We start from the raw sequence: 13,501 nt of genomic DNA on the forward strand, positions 1-13,501 counted from the left end.
AGAAGTCGTGGTAATGCATTCACCATCTTCTATAAAGAATTTCGATTAACTGAATCGTACGCCGCTTTGATATCCCAACACCATTCAATATGTAGGTATCTTCCTTTAGCCCTGATGCAAAAGTCCGTCCTCTTTCGTGCATTTTTATTACTTTCACCAATGTTATTAACTTGTAAGGGGCGTCAATATGGCGATGAACTCAGCTACGCATCGCCAATTGTAGCAACCCTGTTGTAAAAAAAAATTTACGGCGTTATCAGTTGATTTTCAGCAATCATAACAACGCTCAATAATTTGTTCATACCGTCAGCTTCATCTCGGAGCGCAGTAGTTGGATATCATGAGAAACTTCGCGTTCCCAAACTATGGCCATCTCCATCCATCCATCCATCCATCCATCCATCCATCCATCCATCCATCCATCCATCCATCCATCCATCCATCCATCCATCCATCCATCCATCCATCCATCCATCCATCCATCCATCCATCCATCCATCCATCCATCCATCCATCCATCCATCCATCCATCCATCCATCCATCCATCCATCCATCCATCCATCCATCCATCCATCCATCCATCCATCCATCCATCCATCCATCCATCCATCCATCCATCCATCCATCCATCCATCCATCCATCCATCCATCCATCCATCCATCCATCCATCCATCCATCCATCCATCCATCCATCCATCCATCCATCCATCCATCCATCCATCCATCCATCCATCCATCCATCCATCCATCCATCCATCCATCCATCCATCCATCCATCCATCCATCCATCCATCCATCCATCCATCCATCCATCCATCCATCCATCCATCCATCCATCCATCCATCCATCCATCCATCCATCCATCCATCCATCCATCCATCCATCCATCCATCCATCCATCCATCCATCCATCCATCCATCCATCCATCCATCCATCCATCCATCCATCCATCCATCCATCCATCCATCCATCCATCCATCCATCCATCCATCCATCCATCCATCCATCCATCCATCCATCCATCCATCCATCCATCCATCCATCCATCCATCCATCCATCCATCCATCCATCCATCCATCCATCCATCCATCCATCCATCCATCCATCCATCCATCCATCCATCCATCCATCCATCCATCCATCCATCCATCCATCCATCCATCCATCCATCCATCCATCCATCCATCCATCCATCCATCCATCCATCCATCCATCCATCCATCCATCCATCCATCCATCCATCCATCCATCCATCCATCCATCCATCCATCCATCCATCCATCCATCCATCCATCCATCCATCCATCCATCCATCCATCCATCCATCCATCCATCCATCCATCCATCCATCCATCCATCCATCCATCCATCCATCCATCCATCCATCCATCCATCCATCCATCCATCCATCCATCCATCCATCCATCCATCCATCCATCCATCCATCCATCCATCCATCCATCCATCCATCCATCCATCCATCCATCCATCCATCCATCCATCCATCCATCCATCCATCCATCCATCCATCCATCCATCCATCCATCCATCCATCCATCCATCCATCCATCCATCCATCCATCCATCCATCCATCCATCCATCCATCCATCCATCCATCCATCCATCCATCCATCCATCCATCCATCCATCCATCCATCCATCCATCCATCCATCCATCCATCCATCCATCCATCCATCCATCCATCCATCCATCCATCCATCCATCCATCCATCCATCCATCCATCCATCCATCCATCCATCCATCCATCCATCCATCCATCCATCCATCCATCCATCCATCCATCCATCCATCCATCCATCCATCCATCCATCCATCCATCCATCCATCCATCCATCCATCCATCCATCCATCCATCCATCCATCCATCCATCCATCCATCCATCCATCCATCCATCCATCCATCCATCCATCCATCCATCCATCCATCCATCCATCCATCCATCCATCCATCCATCCATCCATCCATCCATCCATCCATCCATCCATCCATCCATCCATCCATCCATCCATCCATCCATCCATCCATCCATCCATCCATCCATCCATCCATCCATCCATCCATCCATCCATCCATCCATCCATCCATCCATCCATCCATCCATCCATCCATCCATCCATCCATCCATCCATCCATCCATCCATCCATCCATCCATCCATCCATCCATCCATCCATCCATCCATCCATCCATCCATCCATCCATCCATCCATCCATCCATCCATCCATCCATCCATCCATCCATCCATCCATCCATCCATCCATCCATCCATCCATCCATCCATCCATCCATCCATCCATCCATCCATCCATCCATCCATCCATCCATCCATCCATCCGCGGCAGCAGGTCCAAGGGATGACCTACGAATGGCCGAAATACATATGGCCCAATCACGAATGGCCGAAACACAAACACAAAACACAAACACCCAACGTTTGTGCAGGTTGAAGGCCGTGAATATTTTTGGCCAAATATGACGTTCGGCCTTTCGTGATTAGGCCATTCGTGATTCGGCCTTCTGTGACTGTTGTTGAAATTCGGCCTTTTGGATTTCAGCCATTCGTGATTCGTCCATTTGTGTTTCGGCCATTCGGTACCAGCCGTTCCCAGTAGTCCAGCGGAAAAAGATCACTTCAAATTACTTGCTGTCAATCATTTCAATTTCAATTTCAAAGGTATCAAGGGAGACTATAGTCGTCCAGGAACGTTAACCCATTAAGCCCCACACTTTTCCCAGCAGGGATAGAAAGTTGAAGGAAAATTCTCTTTTAGGTCAACTAAGAAAAAGCCGCTGACATGTATTTTTAATTTTGACCCTGTGTCTCGCAACGCTACGTTGCGAAAACGCAACGCTGGGCATTAAGGGTATACCGTTTTTGCATACCTTCATTATTATGCATATAAATGCTTCATACTTTTTTACCGTTAAATCAAATTTGGGATTTTTTTTTTGTGATTTTGAGTATTAATAAAGATTAAATGAACGACTTAGAGTATTACATGTTATGTTTTATGATAGATATCGAAACATTTGGGTTGGAGACCATCTTTGCACTAGACGCATAGTAAGCAGTTTGAATGCCAAATGCATGTCATCGCAAATGATTAAATGCCTACCAACGCGTTCCGGAAAGGTTGTAACATTAAATTTGGGTCCATGAAACTGTCGTTGCCATCACTAAATTCCTCCAGATATTCCGGAGGCAAAGGTACTTTAACAATTTTATTACGGTCTTATCACAACGGCTTCACCATCAGCCATCAGTGTTTGAAGCTGCGAATTCTATGTTATGTAAACTTTTATAATGTTTCCGGGATGTTTTAAATAAGCGAAAGATAAGATTTACATTCATTTATTTACTAAAAAGCAACGACATCAAATCAAACACCGCAGCGAACGAACGAAAACAAACGTTCCCGTTGCAAATTTTGAATATCGTTACTTCCTAGCGTTGCGTTTTCGCAACGCAAAGCTTCAAACCTATCTTAAAATTACAAAAGTAATCAAAATTATGAAACAAAGCTTTTTTTGGCAAGCAACCGATTCTTACTAACACTGATTGATAGGTCAGGCGTTAATAGAGGTGAAATCGAGTTTTATGAGCATTTTTCCTTAACTGTCTGAAAAATAGCAAAACCTGTTGTTTTGTCACAGCTATAATTATGTTACATGTAACATCTGAGCTTTGAGCAAAAACAGGTCGATTAGATTTTTATCCAATCTTTCTTTGTTTCTCAGGGTCCAAGTTGATATCTTCAACCGGGTCTTCTCTAGAAACGAATGAAAGTGCGTTGCGTTTTCGCAACGCTGGGAGGAAATGGGTTAATCGCAGCCAGTTCAGCTTCAGCATCCGGAGCAAACGCATTAGCCAGCACAGAGGAGAAAAAAGACGCAAGCATTTCACAGGAATCTGAGATGGAGTGCGATTCTAACCCGTCAAGATAAATATTAGCCAGGATAGTAGTGCATGTAGTGTTCCGTTTCGAGTTGACGAAACTCCAAAATCCTTTCGGGTTCCTTCGCAGATCAGTTTGTACCGGAGAATGTATGATTTGTACAGAGAAGTGTTAAGCCGACGGTACCCCTCACTAGCACGTTTAAATTCACGTTTAGAAAGTGTGCGTTGCAAGCGCGTTTAAGCGTGGGCAAACGGGAGGTACTCCATAATGGCGTGCGACTTTTCTTAATGAAAATTAAAATGGTAAATCAGACCGGAGCCACAAGTTCAATAAATCTTGCTTCATCCAGAATATTATAACAAGCTTTGGTTAATATTGTGGCGCTTTTGGTGGACGGATTTGGAAGTTCTTGGCGCCCACGTATCGGAAATTTTGTTAGCTTCACCTATGTGTTTTTGACATTCCGCTAAACGATTGTATTTTGTAAACAAACAACATGGAAGCGTAAAGAAGGGAACAATTGTGCACAGTTATTTGGAAAATCCATTGTGGTTTGCTGAACCGCTGAAATTGCCCTGAAATTCCGTATGGGGCGTTATCAAACGGTATAAGGAAACATTGACGACGATTCGAAAGCCTCAAGCTAATCATCGGAGTGGAACTGTCGACCGGAAACTGCGTGGTAAGATTCTGAAGACCATCAAGAGGAATCCCAATCTGCCGGATCGTGATTTGGTCAGACAATTTGGTACTACCCATGTACCGTGAGGAGAATACGACTCCGGGAAGGAATCAAGTCGTATCGAACTACCAAACAGCCAAACTGAACCATAATACAGAATAGTATTGTCAAAATCCGAGCATGAAAGCTATACGACTGGGTGCTAACCAAGTTTGACGGGTGTCTTCCGATGGACGATGAAACCTATGTCAAGGCTGACTTCGGGCAAATTCCAAGTCAAAAATTTTACTTGCCTGCGGCTCGGGGGGATGTTCCAAGCAAATTTTAATTTGTTTTTGTCGAGAAATTTGCACGAAAATTTATGATTTGGCAGGGCATTTGCAGCTGTGGCAGAAAAACAAAAGTTGTCGTTACAAATAAAACAATGACGTCGGAACTATACCAAAAGGAGTGTCTCCAAAAACGAATTTTCCCGTTCATTCGATGCCACCACCATCCCATGATGTTTTGGCCACATTTGGCTGCCATTACAGCAAAGTCGTTCAAGAATGGTATGCAGAGAAAGGGGTTCAGTTTGTTTCGAAAGACCTTAACCCACCCAATTGCCACCAGTTCCGCCCTATTGAGAAATACTGGGCAATCATGAAGACGAGACTCAAGGTGAAGGGAAAAGTTATCAAAGGTATCAATCAGATGAAGACCTGGTGGAATAAGATAGCCAAAACGATGGACGAAGAAAGTGTGCGCCGCCTAATGAGTCATATTACAGGAAAAGTTCGAGAATTCCTTCGAAACCGTGACGAATAATTTTATCCGTATTTTTCTTAAAAGTATGAAGAAAATACTGCATTTGTGTAAGAAAAGCTCTTGAATTCAATAATAAATAACTGAAATACACGCAAAAATTCCAATACTATCTGAAGCAAGCTTTAGTGTCACAAAATAAGCTAGCCATATCATCCTACTCTCTCGAATAAAATTTTCCAGTCGAAATTTATTAAAAACTCTGATAGAAGGTCAAAACTATTTTGGGATAGTTCTATAGTTTTTTTCTCATTGTAGTTTATGAAGGTTTTAGTTTGATTTGTGAAATTCATTGGAATCGGTTTTATTTTTCGTATCGGAGTGCACTGAATTGCTTTGAACACTCCTATGCTCAGGTTGTTTGATTCAGGCACATCGAAAATTACTTGTCTTACAGTCTCTATGTCACGGCTCTTTTAGCAGAGAAACATCAACATAGAAAGTGACTATCACGAAACCAATCATCGTTGGTTGAAAATTCATTTCGCGAGTGCATTTTTGTGTGGGCTGTGACGTTGCCGTTGCTGCATTCAACCTACCAACGGCACAGCAAAGGGACAAGGACGACGATTGAACCGACGACGACGACGACGCGACGTAAGCCCATGCCTGGGCAAAGAGAATCCCACTTGCTCACACTCCGAGGGCTGCTTTGCATAATTAGAGTGTCATTTATCAAAACGCGAATTAAATATGCGCGGGGTGGCGTTGCCGATGCGGTTCCACCACACGGGAAGGAAACAACTTTGAGCAGAAATTATGCAGAGAATGCCAATGTGCTGCGCGCAAAGGTGTCACTTTGGTATAGGAAACCTCGCAACGGGACCGGCAGGGTCACATTGTTGTCGCACGGTACAGTAAAATTTCGCCGCATTAATTCATATGCATATTCAGATCTTTATATATGATACTTTTTTGTCCTTCTTGCTCAAACTTGGCGGAGAACAAGGAATCCCAGCTCTAGAATTCGTTATCACCGGTTCTTGATCTTGCTTCAGCATTCCGTGAGATTGCAGTGAGGATACGTTCATCTTCGCCGGCAGAGCTATGAACCGACCGACCGAACTAGGAAAAAATCTTTAAAAAGAGTATAAAGAACTGATACAATAAGCCGATAAAAAGTTAGAAAATAATTACTGCTTAAATCGTTGGCCAATTTTGTGTTCACATTAAACTGCTGTGGAAAAACTACTAAAACTTCATTGAGCAGCAACCTGTGTTTAAAAGTTTCTTGAAAGATTTTCTTTTACAGCCATATGATTGGTATTTAATTTCCACTGTGAAATCTATAGCCGCTATTGGCACGGAGCTCTGACTGTACAGCCAAAGCCAAGTGAAGATGATCCACCATTCGGAACCAGTCCCTGAAACTAGACGATATTCAATTCCTAAATGAATCATGTCGAAACGGCCAGCAATCTGATGATATCTAATCTAGTTCCCGATGAGCAGAGAGAGAGAGAAAGAGAGACAGAGACACACACACGTTCGGCCTAACCAAACCATTCGTCGCGCTCGTAGATTAAACTTACACACACCGCACCGGGGTTTGTCGAGTAATCTCGTCCGTGAGCATCCGTGCAACCGAGCTTCAATCTTCCTTCCTCGACGGTGGTGGGTTGGATGGGCCGTCGTCGACGATGTCACTCGCTGCGCAGTGCGGTTGTTTGTCTTTATGTAGATTTATGCAAAAATACGGAACAGTCGACAGGCACACACCATCAACAGAATCTTGAATCAGCCGTCGTGAAAAGGCAAACCAATAAAATTGGTGCAGAACTGAAACGGAACATCGAGCATGATAATTTTTGCCTTTTTTATTAAAATGACTGTGTAAAAAAGTCAAAGATTGCATACTAATGTGCAGTGAATGTGCAATCCAACGCACGCAAAAGTGCAACCAGACATCAACATCTTCACGATTTCAACCTGTTCTTGGAAGAGTCATAGCGGTCGCCATCGTTGCCGTTCTGGGCTATTTATTTTTGCACCTGGAGCTTGGGCATCGTCATCACCGGTGCCAGTGGTGGAGGCGAAAGGCGATGGAATTGGGACGACGGGAGTTGGCTGCTGTATGTATTTTTATGCTGAGCTTCCTCTGAGACGACAGTTGACTGATAAATCGGGAGTCATCTGATACCGAGAGCAATAAGAACGGTGAGTCGCCTGCGAACATCATTTCAGGAGCTAGAATTCGTGCTATCACCGCAAATGTTGTCCTCGGACGACGACGGCACCGGGCGAGATGCAACACCACACTATGAAACAGAAAGGATGAACCGATGCCAAAGCAGCTTTTCTTGCGGAACGCTTACGACCATTAGTTGGCGACATTTTCAGCGAGCATTAGCTTCTTTTATCAGTGTTGGTTCTGCTGGGAATAATTTATTTTTGCTTACATTTCAATTCCGCTCCTTCTGCTGCTGCTGGTATCGAGATGATAAATTGCTTGTTCTGATAGTAGGTGAAATGATTTCGAACGGGCCTTCGTCAGATTGCAGTCTGAATCAGATAGTTTAAAGTTGTATTAGAAAACATTCGGTTCAAAATAAGCGATTTCCGAAGTACCCGCTGCAGTACCTATCTGCAGACAGGATCTTCTTTGCGCGATAATTGTGGCACTTTCGAGAAACGTTGGAATATTTTGTCCGTAGCTGCTATTATGGGTTGTATATTTTTGCACAGCCTTAGTTAAATCAAAATTTTGAATGTTCATCGAAGTTTGACAAATCTACATAGGCGACGAAACAAGGAATGAATGAAAACTCAGTACTTAAAACTGTCGATCACTAAATTTCGTAGGTGGCAACTGAGTGCTGCACGAATAGCTTGAGCCCCGAAAATTCGGCATCGAAACTCTCCACAAAATTTGTCGTGAAGGAAAAAAAAAGGTTTGAGAAAACCGCCCCGAAAATACCAGTTTTACCGGAACGATGGCACAACTAACGAATTGGGTACTGGTTTTATAGTGCTAAGCAAAATGCAAGATCATATGATAGATTAAAATGCGATAACGCGAGAATGTGTCTGTTGAGAATAAAGGACCGTTTCTTCAACCTACAGTATCATCAACGACTCAACGAGCACTGTCCGCACGAAGGTTGACCCGACGCTGAGTAGAAAGCGTTCTACCATGTTGTACGCTTTGTACGCTACGTACGACAGGTATTCGTCACGGAACATCAAGATTGTCATCGGGGATTTGAACGCCCAGGTCGGAAAGGAAAAATTGTAGCTCGGTATAAGAAATCCAAGGACCTGCACACCAACACGAACGATAACGACCAACGATGTATAAACTTCGCAGTTTTTTGAAGCCTAGTGTTCAGAAGCACCTTTTTCCCAAACAAACATAATCACAAAACCAGGGCAGACGAAGGTAAAGGATGTCCCACATCAAATTGTATTACGGAATAAACGCTTCAGAAAATTAATCATTGGGTATTTCCTCTTGAAAATCTGGGCCGAAGTAGTTTAGAGTGTATTGTTCACACTGTATTTTTATCGCTGGTGGTTTTTCGGAAATTGTAAAAAAATGGCGTCTCCTGAAAAGCAATCTCACGAATTGATTTGGGCAAGCACCTGGAAAATTCTCAACACTCTCATCGGGACCTCGGAAAACAACTCGGAATCGTGCACTCAACGGTGAGTCGTATGATTAAACCTTACTAAGAAACTCTGAGCATCAAACGGAAGGAGAAATGAGGTCAGAATTGTTACCGTTTGCACATTTTACCCCATATACCACACAGGAATAGCAACGCGAGAGAACGGGTATACTGCTATTCAGCATGATTTGCGTCAATTTAATGTTGCTATAATTAGTCTAAAGTCCCGTCATAGTTGTCATTGGTAGTTTTTTGAATAATTTGTAATAAATGTTATTTGTATATTAGGAGATAGGGTTAAATTAGGCACTAAAATTAATAATCTACGGTCTAAGGCTAGGATTAGAATAAGGAATAAAATTGTTAACACACTAAACACAAAATATTGCTGGATCTGGGAAAGCGGAAACACCTGGATGGAATGAGCACTGGAAGGAGGGATGTCAGAGGTGCAAAAGGAGGTTGGAAAAGGGAGGAAGGGGCAGTTAGGTTAGAAACGATAGAAGCCTGAGAAGTAATACCATTTGTCGCTAAACCACCAAAGACTACAGAGAGAGTTGATAAGCAAAGCAAAGATAGCGTATCGAAGATAAAAGTAAGATACGTGTGAAGAAAGTCAAAGTGACAAACAATAGAGGAAAATTAAAGACAAAGATTTGATAGAATCAGGTATGAGTGGCAAGAAAAATGAAAATTGTAGGCAGATATGGTATAGAAAGATTCGTTTTGTTCCTCCCTCCCCAACCTCCAGGACGCATTATTGTCCATTAGCTGGAATTCAACCGCGTGGCTGGCAAGCCGCGGTGCTTTCCATATGAGCCGAGTGCCAGCATCACCGTTAGCCTGAGATAGGCTACTAGACCTGGACACTACAGACGACAGCAGCAGCCACGCTGCGAGAAGCAGATTGCAGAACCACCAGACGCCACCACCGCCCGATTCGACACCGCCAGATCCAGCATCAGCCGGCCGGCCCACCGTACACTTACACTTTCCGACACTCAGTAAGTTTAATAAAAAGTTTGTTAAAAAGACCGTGTTTGGACTTCCGATTGGTGTCACATTGTCCCAGAGCCGATCTTGAACCTCCGGACCTCACGCTCGAGCTAGCCATAAAAAGAGGCCTTCGGAGCCCAGCCCCGGATAGTCCCCAGTGGTTCGACCTGGGACTGGGGTCGATTGTCGTGGTCCTTCCGACACGCGAAGTAACAGAAAGGATGTACTATTAGTGATCAGGATCGCAAGCGTGTCGTAGTGAAAGTGTTTTAGCGGAATTGCAATGATTCGGTTAGGGATGTGACCAAAAAGTTGAATCTCTCCAAGTCTTTTGTTCAGAAAACCAAGGACCGGGAGGGTCTGCATACGTACAAAATGTAGAAGGTTCTAAATCGTGACGAACGGCAAAATCCGGTGAGAAAGTTACGGGGACAGAAACTGTGCACCCAGATGCTAATGAAGGTCTGTCTCTATATAAATTTTCACATAATATACTCTACTCTACACTTATGGTGCCGACGTTGGCCAGATCTACGTTAAGCTTTGCCAGAGCCTCAAGCAAAATCGGACCCCTAAGGTTCGTGCGACGACTTCCCCACTCTACCACCCAAGCATTAAAGTCCCCCGCCACAACCACCGGTAGTATACCAGTCAGCACAACTGGTACTCGATCTACCATCCACGTAAACTGCTCGATAGACAAACTCGGCGGAACATAACAGCTGCAGTAGAAGACTTCACCGACTTTGGCAAAATACTTCACCCACTTTGGCAACCGCAAATCCCTCGTCTGCGGTTGACACAACCTCTTGGACCGGGAACCTGCTTGTCGTCCATATAGCCGTCGTCTCGGACCTGTCCAATACCCAGTTGCCTTTTCCGACTGGGACGCGATATGGGTACTAGATGATGGCAATTTCTGTTGCCGACTTAGAAATTGCTTGGTGTAACAGCTGCTGAGCCGTGCTGCAGTGGTTCAGGTTGAGTTGTGTCACTTGCACTATGAACGTAGTTTGGTCGCCGGCACACCTCCCGGGCTCCTTGGACCTCCCGCTTACCGGTACAGATCAACCACTTGGAAGGCTCCGCGCAGTCCCTTGCTTTATGACCAGCACCGCCAGATCTCCTGCACAATTGACTCCTATCTGGCCCCTTGCAGTTCCAGGCCTTATGCCCGTGCTTTGAGCACCGGAAGCAAGTCTTCGACTGCTTGAGCACGCTCAGTGGGTATACCGACCACCCTACTTTTAGCCTAACAGCTTTCAGGGCTTCGTTTCCGTCCACCAGCAGAAGTCGTATGATGGTTACCTGGGTCCTGGCCGGACCTTTGCGCAGGCGAACCGCCTCGGTAGCCTCAACCATTCCACTTTCCTCTTAGAGAGTTTGTACAACCTCGCACACTTCGGTAATCTCAAGCAGGTTTTTAAGCTGGAGAGTCATTGCTCTCCAGCACGTACCTGCACTTCCTCCCCGAGCACTCCATCCGCTATCGACTTGTATGCGGAACACTTTTTGGTGGCGTACTTCTTTAACTCATTATATCGCCCGTGCGTGAGTGGCGGATGCTCCGCACGTCCGCGCCCAGATCCCTGAGAACGGCATCTCCTCTCATGGCCTTCAGAACCTCCGAGTATTTCGACCCGTTGGTTTTCAGGATAAGAGCGTCGCCCTTCCTCGCTCACTTCCCTGTCGGTTTAGGTGAAGCTTACTCTTTTCTTCTTCTTGATCTCGATCCACGGGTCACCCGGGCCAGGCGGGGGTGCTATCCCTCGTGGACCATCTCAAACGCTTGGCGGATGCCTTACCGCTGTTGGTAGCGCTCTTCGTGGCCTTCCTGGGCCACGTTGCAACACCCTGTCAACGGGCAGGCATCCGTCTGTACTGACTTCGATACCTTCACGGTCCCCTTCTTTGTCTGTCCTGCTCGTGCCACGAGGTCATTGTGCGTTTTGGTCGCTGCACACAAGGTTCTCCGAAGCATGAGCTAGCTCTATCCTTGGGAAATTTCCGTGACCTAACGCAAACTCGATTATTATATCGAGCTACCACTTTAGGTAGTGCGTCCCTATTCTTTTCCATCGCCCTGATTAGTTCATTGCTGTGTCTGGCGTCGAAGGGATACTGTTACCCTTGCCAACCACACTAGCGCTTCTAGTTGCATCCTTCTCCAGCCTTTGTGGAGAACGCTGGATGCCTCCTTCCGCGTACGGGTTTTACACCGTATCTGCACTTGCTGTAAATTTGTTTAGAAAGCTCATTTTGATTCTAAGGGGTTCCCCTTCAAGCCGCTATCCAAACCGATTTGAAGTAGTTGCCTTCGCCTGAAGTGATGCCATGACGATCTATGAAGCAGGGAGGACCATGCTAGGGTTGGGGCAGCGCTTTATGGACAACTGCACCTCAGAGCCAGATCGGCGTAAATCAAGAAATTGCATCTGAACCTACTCCCGCCCGGTGGTCGCCGGTTGATGGATTTGGAACGTACTTGAAGGCCTGCCAGGTTTTACGGGACGGAAACACATGCACCGTTTGCCACCTCGTCGTTTCAAGTCGCTACTACGCGACTTTACTAGGGGAGCTCGTCGCAAATGCCAGCCTCAAGTCACGTTGTATATTGTGTCCGAATCATGTCCGCAAACATAGTCGCCAGTTTACCGGAGTTGAGACCTTAGTGGCATCGGCCCCAATGGACCACTCAGACAGCTGGTAGACCAGAAGTCTGAGGTCAAGGTGTCCCTCTCTCCCTGTCTGTTTACAACCATGGATCCAACCACAGAGGAGTTTCCGGTTTTTTCCCGGGACTTAGTTGTATTACCAGCTGGTACCACAAGGAGGTAAGGAAAGTGGCCGGTTTGCACTGTTATAGCCATTTGCCAGCCTAGGGAGACCTTGACCAAATACCAACGAGCAGGAAATCAGGCAACCACGATTCCAGAAGGCCAGACCCAAGCAACCAAAAGTTCGGATTTCACTTGGAACGAACTTGGAAGTTATTATTTGGTTCAAATTTAGTTCTGCAGAGCTTTCTTGTTGAACAACCAGACACTACATTTGTAAACCGAACTTCATTCTCAATAAAGTACCGTTAATATATGTATCAACTTCAAAGTTCAACATGCTGCTTGAAAGTTCAACATGCAACTTGAAAGTAACTAAGAGTTCGGATAATGGTGTCTAAGGAAGCTTTCCAAGCTTTATGCCTATAGATCTATAGCTTGCTAAGCAGATTTACCTGTAATTAACCGATCTTCAAAGTTGCCTTTAGTTCGCTGCATAGCGCACTAAGCAGTTTCTTAAGAAACTTTGTCAAAAAATCATAAAATAGCATTTTAAGTTCTATTTTTATACTTTTCTATTTTCTACCTCCGCCTCTTTCTAACATCTGTAAAGTCGGTTCATGCGATTAAGATAGACCATATAAAAAAAAATACTAACACCTACCGCTGCTGGATTAGAATCCGAGCGTTCCGCGTTGCAAGTCT

This window comes from Sabethes cyaneus, chromosome 2, assembly GCF_943734655.1.
Source record: "Sabethes cyaneus chromosome 2, idSabCyanKW18_F2, whole genome shotgun sequence".
In the NCBI taxonomy this organism is placed as follows: Eukaryota; Metazoa; Arthropoda; class Insecta; order Diptera; family Culicidae; genus Sabethes; species Sabethes cyaneus.